The sequence below is a fragment of the Erythrolamprus reginae genome, chromosome Z, assembly GCF_031021105.1.
Source record: "Erythrolamprus reginae isolate rEryReg1 chromosome Z, rEryReg1.hap1, whole genome shotgun sequence".
Lineage (NCBI taxonomy): Eukaryota > Metazoa > Chordata > Lepidosauria > Squamata > Dipsadidae > Erythrolamprus > Erythrolamprus reginae.
In genome coordinates, this window is record NC_091963.1 from 134,226,377 (window position 1) to 134,236,707 (window position 10,331).

A 10,331-nucleotide genomic window follows, 5' to 3' on the forward strand; every position below is an offset into this window, starting at 1 on the left:
TTGTTAGTTCAGATAACCACAGGACTTTGTTTTGCTTGGGATGGCTGGAATATTTTTTGGCGGGGGCCGCCTCTCCTATTGCCTTAAGCTCCAGAAGGTGGTGGCCTGAACTGCAAACTCAGCTTCCTTGATTGGAGCTCGTCTGGGTTAAGAATGATCTTCCTCTGTTTTCCATCTGCCCAGATTTCTTGTTTCAACGACACCCCCCACCCCCCAATGAGAGGATGCAACAAACCTCACAGCAATCCATCTCACAGACAATACAGTTGAACTTAGGAGCAAAATCTGAGGACCCTCTTCTTTGATGTAAGACAGTAGCTTCCCTCTCCTAGCAGGAGCCCAAAGATTTCCAGGGTTTATTTATTTAAAATAAATAAAATAAATAAGTAGCTTCCCTCTCCTAGCAGGAGCCCAAAGATTTCCGGGGATATCTTATCTCCATCAACCCAAGAGGTATCCTGCATGACTCAATCCTTTACCACTGACCAAGGACTGTAATTATGACTTGTTTAAACTTTGGAGAGTGATGCAGGCTGAATTTGCCATTAAGAAAAGTGAATACAGTGTTCCCTCGATTTTCGCGGGGGATGCGTTCCGAGACCGCCCGCGAAAGTCGAATTTCCGCGAAGTCGAGATGTGGAAGTAAATACACCATTTTTGGCTGTGAACAGTATCACAAGTCTTCCCTTAACACTTTAAACCCCTAAATTACCATTTCCCATTTCCTTAACAACCATTATTACCATCGTCATTATTACTGGTACTCACCGTTGAATAAGACACTTAGTGATCCTGATATTTATGAACATAATTATTTATTAACAACAATTATTTTTTTTGTTATTTATTTGCAAGAATTATTAGTTTGGCGATGACGTATGACGTCATCGGGCAGGAAAAACCGTGGTATAGAAAAAAACCCCGTGAAGTATTTTTTAATTAATATTTTTTTGAAAAACTGTGGTATAGGCTATTCGCGAAGTTCGAACCCGCGAAAATCGAGGGAACACTGTATCCCACTTTGATAAGGTGAGCTGCCACACTCCATCAATGACACTGTGAAATGTCTGGGACTATCCTTCCCCCCCACCCCACACACAAACCATTTAGCCATGGGAGGAAGCAACTGCCATGGAACAAGCAAGACCCCCATGGCATTTCATTCAATTCTCCCCACATTTGACTGGCACAAACAACTGCTGTTGCCAGGTGCAAATAACTAGAAGCATTTGCTGACTTCAAAGGACAGAAGATTTTATTATTGTTACCTATAGAGAAGAATCCGGTCAACTGACGGTCAGAGTTGAAACTGGCACTAGATAATAGCAATATAATTTATACTTATATACCGCTTCATTGTGCTTTTACAGCCCTCTCTAAGCCGTTTACAGATCAGCATATTGTTGCCCCCAACAATCTGGGTCCTCGTTTTACACACTTAGGAAGGATGTAAGGATGAGTCAACCTTGAGCCGGTGGTGAGATTTGAACTGCTGAACAGTCAGCTGAAGTAGCCTGCAGTGCTGCATTCTAACCACTGCGCCACCCCTGCTCTATAAGGGTCAACAGAATTCACAGAGGGTGGATTTGGGTCTCTTCTGTCTGTGCAATTATCCCAAACAGATGACACATTTAACTCCGCCTTCCAGCTCATATCCTACCAACACTCTTAACTTGTTCCCCCTTTGGACTACAACCCCACACACATCTTTTAAGGCTAAAGAAAGACACCCAAGAGAATGCTTATCATTATGGCAGTTATCACTCTCCCAGGTCCAAAGGTGGCACTGATGACAAAACATATTTGCATTTGATGTAGGAGAGATGCCTGGGAAAGAGAAATAAAATAATCACTACACGTAAGGCCACAATCCTGATTTTCTTGAACCTTATAGCCTATTCTTCTTTTCTTTATCTTTTAGATGAAGAGAAAGAGAGAGAATGAAAGACATATACAATAAGCCTAGTTCTGCATTTTCATACTGCAGTACAATTATTTCACTTTCAAATTATTTGCTTGCAGACAAACAAAATGTGCCTAAGAATAACTAAGTTATTCCATGGTTCTATTCCTATGATACAGCACTATATCAGTTGCCACTGCAGAAAGTATCAACTCTCCATTCATTCATTAAGCAGCAAACTCACATCCCTGTTTCAAAAATACACATTTAGCCAGTCTCACATGGATTATCCTCCATCTTTATGGCCACAAACAGGTACATGACACCTAGCTCCCCAGGTGTGACCATTTCAACACATTGAAACCCGATTAAGGGAATGAGATTCAACTGTATATTCAAGGCAAGCTGATGGCTCTGCTACAAATAAAGTCAATGAATACTTTTAGAAACTTTCTGAATGCATGTCAGCCTATAAAATGGGACTAATTTGATCCTCCATGCCAGTACACAAGTAGATAGGCCCCACAATATATTCTCTGTAGAGACGACACATATTCAATTTCCTTAAAGCAATATCTCCATCATATATATCTCCCTCAAGGAACTCAGCTTTCTTTCTTTCTTTCTTCCCCTTTCCTTCTTTATTCTTTCCTTTTTTCTTCTTCCTTCCTTCCTTCCTTCCTCCCTTTCTCTCTAAATCATCAGTAATCTGAACTCAGAAAAGCTGCCTTATTTGTGGAAAGGGTGATATTATCTATAACAGTACTTTTCACCATTCCTGTGCTGGCTGAGGATGATGGGAACCATAGCCATCTGAAGGAAGCACTAAATTAGAGGATTATGGTAGCAAGAGGTTGTTCCTTACAGATGGGACCTCTTTAAAAAAGCAAGAAAAGGGGAAAATGACAAGAGGGTAAGCTTTGAAGTTGGGATTGTGCAATACACAATGTAATACACACCGAGTGCCTCAAGATGGGGGAGGTTCAAAACTTATTCAGACTGTGGAAAGTTTTGTGTTGCTTTTTAAAATGTGATTTTTGAGAGCGCCCACTCCAAAGATAAGATTCTTATGATTATAAACTGGCTGCCTTTCATTTATTTCTTTATTTATTTCCCCCACCCGCTTTAGAATCTCATGGAACTTCAGAGAGTTCTAGGATTCCATACAATGTTTGGGAAAACTGCTTTAAAGCAAGGAGACAAAACAGAACCAACTTTTGGAAAGTAAGTGAGTGAGTGGCTGAGCGCCAGGCCCTGGGAATACTCGAAGTCTCTCTAAGCTGACAGTCGCTATCTTTATAGCTACCACAGTCATAGGCTGAAATAACAAACCCAGCGCAAATGTGTGTCGCTGGCTGCGAGGACTTGTGTGTCAAGTTTATGTCTGAGAGTATACAACTTCTGAGCCTGCCCACATGGCTCCCAGGCTTTCCCCAGGAGGTTGCCACAAGCCTGCTAATTGTTTTCCCAGGCAGTTCACAGAGAGTCTCAGTGGCCCCGAATACTTTCTGTCAAGATCTCTCTCTCCCACCCAGAAGGGTTGGGGTGGAGGGTGGGGGGCAGGGAGCAGGCTGCCTTCATGGCACTTGCATGCCGGTTGCTGCTATAAATACCAATTGCACGACAACTTACAACGTAACTGCTTGCTACTCAAGTCCAGCATAAACAAGGCCTATAGGGGGGGAAAAACCCTTGAGAAACGAAGAAAATCAACTAAACTCTCTTCTCAAGTGCCACGTTCAACCCGATTATTTAGAACCCACTTCAGAAAAAGGGGAAAAAATCACTCTTCTAGCCCATTACTTAACCCACAGAAGGAAAAAAAATCCTAAATCAGCACATTTCTTCTTAAAGTGGCTGGTTCTTTCACCTTTCCCATAATATATCTGCCAGCATCTTCGGCCACAGAAACATGCGTTCTCAATCAAAAATAGAATACTGTATTCAGTTCTTTCAAATATGTGGAACCAACAATATGACTCAAAGCAAATGTCTCAAATAGTACTTAAATCTGATTTGAATAGTAACTATAAAGGAAAATAAATACTCTATCAAGTTAGCTTTAATAAATTTCTACTTTAGCACTTCTATTATTTAAAAATCCTAGTTTTACAGAGGGTGCTTAACCACCAGAAACTTCAAATATCCAAGCACTGTTAAATTTAATCCTTTGCATATTCCCTTTTCCTTTGGTGGCCCAGCACAGAGTTCAAGAGTTTCCACTCTTTTGTTCTTCCATTTTCAGAAATTACCTCTCGTTCATAACAGAACTCTATGCCACAAAAAGTATTTCTCTTTAAGGGCCAATGAACACTAAGTTATTTTCTTTCTAGCAGACTAACATTTCTACCCGCCTTTGGAATTCTCCATTCTGTTGACATAGCAAGTTCCAAATGCTAAACATTCCAAGATCTGATTTGTTCATTTTGGTGGACAGTCAAATAAAACACCTAATTGGCTTAATTAAATTCAGACTTTTTCCCAGCTGCTTTAAATTAGAGGTTAGACACATGCAGAAAACCTCAAAACCTCAATTTAAGAATGTCGCCTTTCTCATTGTGGAAAAATACAACTACATTCCTGGAATAGCTGGTATTATTTTGAGAACAACACAGAGAAATTCCAACTGCTTTGTTTTAAATCCAAAGAATGTGTGCGCCCATCACATTTCGCTGCCATGGGATGGCCCCTCCATGGGTAGTCTTATTCCATGCCTGAACATGGCAGATATATACATGTAGAAAGTACATGCAGTGCCATGTGATGGGAGGGGGCAGGGGGTGTTGCAAAGAATAAAGTCTCTGAAACCCAGGAGCCTATCTTAAGCTACTTGGGTCTCCACAGCTAGGCCAAGCCGCTTCTTGACATAAGTCCTGCAATATGGATAATACAACAGCAGCTGAAATACATTCCTCTTTGTCATTTCCAAATGCCTCTAAATGAAGTCCCCTTCAGTGGTGCCAATTCAATTTATGCCAACATCTCTCCTCATTAATCAAGCTTCATAATTAGACACAATGACCCACACAGGAAACGACAACAAAAACTTTATAAATAAAGAGAAGGCCTCTTATAAAGGCATGGCAAGCACAATGATTTGTACCCCTTCAAAGCAGTGGCATTTTTATACCACAGAGTCACTGGCTGAACCAAGAGAAAGGAATGTCTATCCATAAGAAGCAAAAAGCTCAGAAGGAAATTTAAGGAGGGATGGAGGAAGGAGAGAGAGAGAGAGAGACCTTTCTCAGAAAGGACTGTGCAGAAATTTGGCAGCCGAGGAGGGCATAACGAAGTCTTCCGCGATCTTTTTTCTCCTCCTTCCCCACCTCTCCATGCTTCCCCATAATCTTCAGCTAACGTGGAAGCTGCAGTCTTGAAACGTTTCGAGGATATCAGGTTGGGAGAGTCAAGCATGATGAGATGCACATAATTAGAGAATATCTGGTTCAGGGAAACTGACAGATGAATAGTGAAGTGGATAGAATAGAATAGAAACTGAAACAAATAGAATTATTTATTGGCCAAGTGTGACTAGACACACAAAGAATTTGTCTTTGAATATAAGCAGGTAGCAGAACCACAGATGAATTAAAAAGGCACAGAGTGGTGAACAAAAACTAGGCATTTAGCAAAGGAAAGCAGGGGCCCAATTTCAACCACATAAGAGCGACTGGATACAAGCTGACTGGTCTTTTCTCATTCAGTCTATTTTCAGGTAAGGTGGATGGGGGGGAGGAATCACAAGCTATTTGGGTTTTATCTTTTTTTAAAATTAGGGAAAGCAAATAGAAAATCATCTGTGCTGATTGCTCTACTCAGTGCAAGCTAAATGCCATCTTTTCTGCTCTCTGAGGGATTTAATTAAGCTCACCCCAATTAACTGAAAAGGACACACCTCTGCACAATCCATCAGCAATTTAGCCTTTCGTACAGTAAAGGCAGATTTTGCGGACCCAGAGGCTTCCCGCTCGCCGCCTCTGCAGGCTTGTCAAGATTCAAGGGCCGGGGGAGGGGGGAACCAAAGGGCAACCATACAGAAAATTGATTTTTTTAAATATATATATATACTGTATATATAAAGGGAGGGGGAAATAACGAATAAGCTTTACGGTACCTTAGCAGATGGCCGAGCGCTACACCGACACCTCCAAGGCCCAGCCGCAACTGAGCTGCCAGTGGCTAGGGGGAGGAGTCCGGCGGGTGTAACCCCGCCCACCCGGCCCAATCGGAGAGGAGAGGGTGTGGCCGCAATGCTGCTCTGAGGGCGAGGGGGGTGGTAATCTTTGACTGCAAGAAGAGAGGCTTGAGAGGGCAGACCCACACACCCCTTTGGAGGAGCGGGTGGGATTGACTGACAGGCGAGTTTGCCAATCACAGGAAGCAGAGCGGAGGGGGCCCTTGGAGAAGCTGAATGGGCTTCTTTATGTGGGAACAGTTCGGGCAGAGGGTGGGAGGGGGAAGGGGAAGGATGAATGGGGTCTATTGTCTGCGGGGGGAAACTAAGATGACGTCAGAGGCTAGACCCTCAGGGGAAGGGGGGGGAAATCAAATGCATTCTCTCCGTTCCACTCCTAGCTCTCCATCAGGACCCTCCCTCCCCGCATCAGCCCTTCCTTCAGTCGCAGGATCAGAGATTCCCCAAACTTGGTACTTCGGAACAAAAAAGAACAAAAAAACTAGCTGCGCAAGAATGACATCATCCAACTTGGCTACCTGGAAGCGCCTTTCAAGATTGCAGGGGAGTCTGCTCGTAGCAACTCTGAACGAGTGGCCGCCGGAGCTCCTCTTTCTTGCTGATTGGCTTCTTTTAATCAAGACTGGCTGTCATTCCACCTCATGATGCTTTTTGAAAAATCTGTCTCCCAGACTCAAGCTAGTTAAAAAAAACTGAGTATAGGATATAGAATAGAATTCTTTATTGGTTAAGTGTGATTGGACACACAAGGAATTTGTCTTGGTGCAGATGCTCTCAGTGTACATAAAGGAAAAAAATACATTTGTCAAGAATCATGAGGTACAACACTTAACTTTGATATAGGGGAAAAATAAGCAATGAGGAATCTATCAATATTAATAAAAATCTTAAGGATACAAGCAACAAGTTGCATACCGTCCTAAGTGGGAGCAAATGGGTGATAGGAATGATGAGAAAAAACTAGTAGCAATAGTAGTGCAGACTTAGCAAATAGTTTGTCAGTGTTGAGGGAATTATTTGTTTAGCAGAGTGATGGCGTTCAGGAAAAAAACTGTTCTTGTGTCTAGCTGTCTTGTGTGCAGTGCTCTGTAGCGACGTTTTGAGGGTAGGAAACAGTTTATGTCCAGGATGTAAGGGGTCAGTAAATATTTTCACAGTCCTCTTTTTGACTCGTGCAGTATACAGGTCCTGAATGGAAGGCAGGTTGGCAGCAATTGTTTTTTCTTAAGTTCTGAAGTGAGATTTTTTATTACAGCATCTAGATTGGATTCATCCAACAACCTCTCTACAAGCTTAATAGGTTGGATATGTGTGGTCCAAAATGTTGTGGGAAACCCAGCGTAGAGTATTGTGTGAATACTACCACAACTCTGGTTTGGTTCTGGGACATAACATCATCATCATCATCATCATCATTATTATTATTAATTTTTTTTATTTATTAGATTTGTATGCCGCCCCTCTCCGTTGTTGTTGTTGTTCTTGTTGTTGCTATTATTATTATTTTATTTAAACTTATATGCCACCCTTCTCTGAAGACTCCGAACACTCTATGATGAGGTTTTTTTTAGCTTTTAGTTCAACAATTCGAGTGAATGCTGTCACAGTCTCTCATAGATTCCTCTTGATCAGAAATCATATGCCAGTTTGACAATTTGCTCAGAACCAAAGCCTATGGCACAAAAATAAACCAAATAGAGTTTTGATTGGATTGATGAAACCACCATTTTTTGATTCCAACCTTCAAACTTCCTTGAGTCTTCCTCCAGCTATAATGTGGGTGCCGAGCTGGCTGGAAATAGATTTCTGAACCCAGTTCGGGACCTTGTTTCACAATCTATTGATCTTAAATTTCTTGGATCCAAGCTATGTATAGGATAATCTCTTCTAAATAGAATCTACCTATCCAGTTCAGTCAGTTCAAGTGGGATCGTCTTCTGGAAAAGAGTCAAAACCTACAAGCAAGCGTCTTATAAAGAGTAATGCCTCTCTCTGAAACACGCTACTCCCCAAAATTCAGGTGGCCCCCAGAATTTTAATATTCTAGAAAGCCTAGTTTATCTGCCTTTCTTGTAATTTAGGTCTGGGAATCTTGGTGGTGTGGCATCATCAATTCTTACTTTAATTCTACTTTTAATGTTAATGGCTGTTAATTAAAATAATGTTTAATTGGAGATATAATTATCGGCCCATTGTTTTTTCTGATGTACAGTATTTGCCAGAGTTACTGAAAAGAGCAAGTTTGGTCTAGTGGTTAAGGCACCAGGCGAAAAGCCAGGAGACTGAATTCTCATCCCGCCTTAAGCATGAACGCCATTTGAGTGAGCTCAGGCCAGTCTCGGCCCAACCTTCCTTAAGGGCTCTTAAGCAAACACCACTACCACAGGATTGTTTTTCTTCAGAATTGCACAGGAATCAACTGGCATTTCCCACAAGGCAGGGCTGAGAGGCGTACCGTTTCCCCTACCACTATCCCATTGTTTACATCTCTAAGCGAACGGCAGGAAAGAGTGGAGCTATGAAATGCAGCAGTGTCTGTAGCACATCAGGAGGATAGCAAAGTGATGACATAGAGGGGTTGATGTCATCAGACAAAGGCCAACCTTGTGTACCTGTGTGTCGGATGCAAGGATGCAAGTTGTGGTGTGATCTGCTCACGGACATGTGAGATGACAGATGACAGGTCGAGTTTATAAGTGTGGCATCACTACTCTTGGTCCTTGTTCAAATACCCATCTGGATGTGCAGGAAATATCAAACGCTGCCAAAAATCTAACTTTGGCACTCTTAAGGCTTACATCAATTTGAGAGAGATTAATTGAGGCACGCATGCATGCAAAAAACAAGGTGATGGGAACAAGCCTTCACACACACGCACACATAATGTCAGACATATCTGAAATAGAGTGTGATGCATAAAACCTATGCTGCAATAAATCTACCAGTCTTAAAACTCTGGCAGACCAGACCCCCCCCTTTTTTTCTTTTCATTCTCCATTTTGCCAGCGCAATTCTGCCCTCTTGTGGATGTCCCACTCCACCACACCAAGGTCACGCTGGCAGTGATGCAGCAAAAGTCCACACAGAACCATCATCAATGAAATTAGCTGGAGCAAAGCCGAGAGGAAAGGTTCTCCATGCTACTTTTAGAGACTGAAGTGACTCAACAAACTGGGCAGTGATCCTTTTTCCCCATCCAGAGGGATGAGGCACTCCTGCTATATTTGTATGTGTTGATGCTGCATTCAACATTCGTGAGCAAAAGAAAAAAAAACTTTCTCAGGCCTTAAAAGAGGAGGATGCAAAAAGATGAATTGCATCTCATAATAACGTGTGCAATGTGAACCGCTCTGGGAGTAAACGACTTTAAACTATAGGAAGAGACATTTCCACCCCATAAAGGTTCATTTAAGTCTTCCCTAGGAAAAACTGCTATAATTCATTCAATTCTCTTTTGTTTGCTCTCTCTTTTTAACTCCTGAAACTTCATCCATAACCAAATCAAGCCTGTCACTCTTTCTCAGTGACTAATGTAGCATAGACCTTAAGGAGACTTGAGATAGTATTGACTAAAACAACGAATACAGTGGTATCTCTACCTAAGAACGCCTCTACTTACGAACTTTTCTAGATAAGAATCGGATGTTCAAATTTTTTCACCCCTCTTCTCAAGAACCATTTTCTGCTTACAAACCAGAGACTCCGAAACTGTAATGGGAAAAGGCAGGGAGAAGCCTTCGTGGGGCCTTTTAGGAATTTCCTGGGAGGAAACAGGGCCAGAAAAGGCGGGGAGAAGCCTCTGTGGGGCCTCTCTAGGAATCTCCTGGGAGGAAACAGGGCTGGAAAAGGCAGGGAGAAGCCTTCATGGGGCCTCTGTAGGAATCTCCTGGGAGGAAATAGGGCCAGAAAAGGTGGGAAGAAGCCTCCCTGGGGCCTCTCTAGGAATCTCCTGGGAGGAAACAGGGCCTCCACCCTCCCTGTGGTTCTCCCAATCGCATGCATTATTTGCTTTTACATTGATTCCTATGGGAAAAATTGCTTCTTCTTACAAACTTTTCTACTTAAGAACCTGGTCCTGGAACAAATTAAGTGCGTAAGTAGAGGTACCACTGTATATCCAGTGGTGGGATTCTTTCTTTCTTTTTTACTACCAGTTCTGTGGGCAAGGCTTGGTGGATGTGGTATGGCTTAGTGGGCATGGCAGGGAAGGATACTGTAAAATCTCCATTCCCT

At 42.3% G+C, this 10,331-nt stretch overlaps 1 protein-coding gene across 3 annotated transcripts in view; it reads right to left on the reverse strand.

Annotated features, from left to right (window-relative positions):
- LOC139153523 (myosin-10-like) overlaps positions 1-6,069 on the reverse strand; it is a 119,214-nt gene extending 113,145 nt beyond the window's left edge. For all 3 annotated transcript variants that reach the window (XM_070727553.1, XM_070727552.1, XM_070727551.1), the window contains exon 1: positions 6,018-6,069. The gene's annotated coding sequence lies outside the window, so the exon portion shown is untranslated. The remainder of the gene's footprint in view (positions 1-6,017) is intronic.
- Between the last annotated feature and the right edge of the window lie 4,262 nt (positions 6,070-10,331).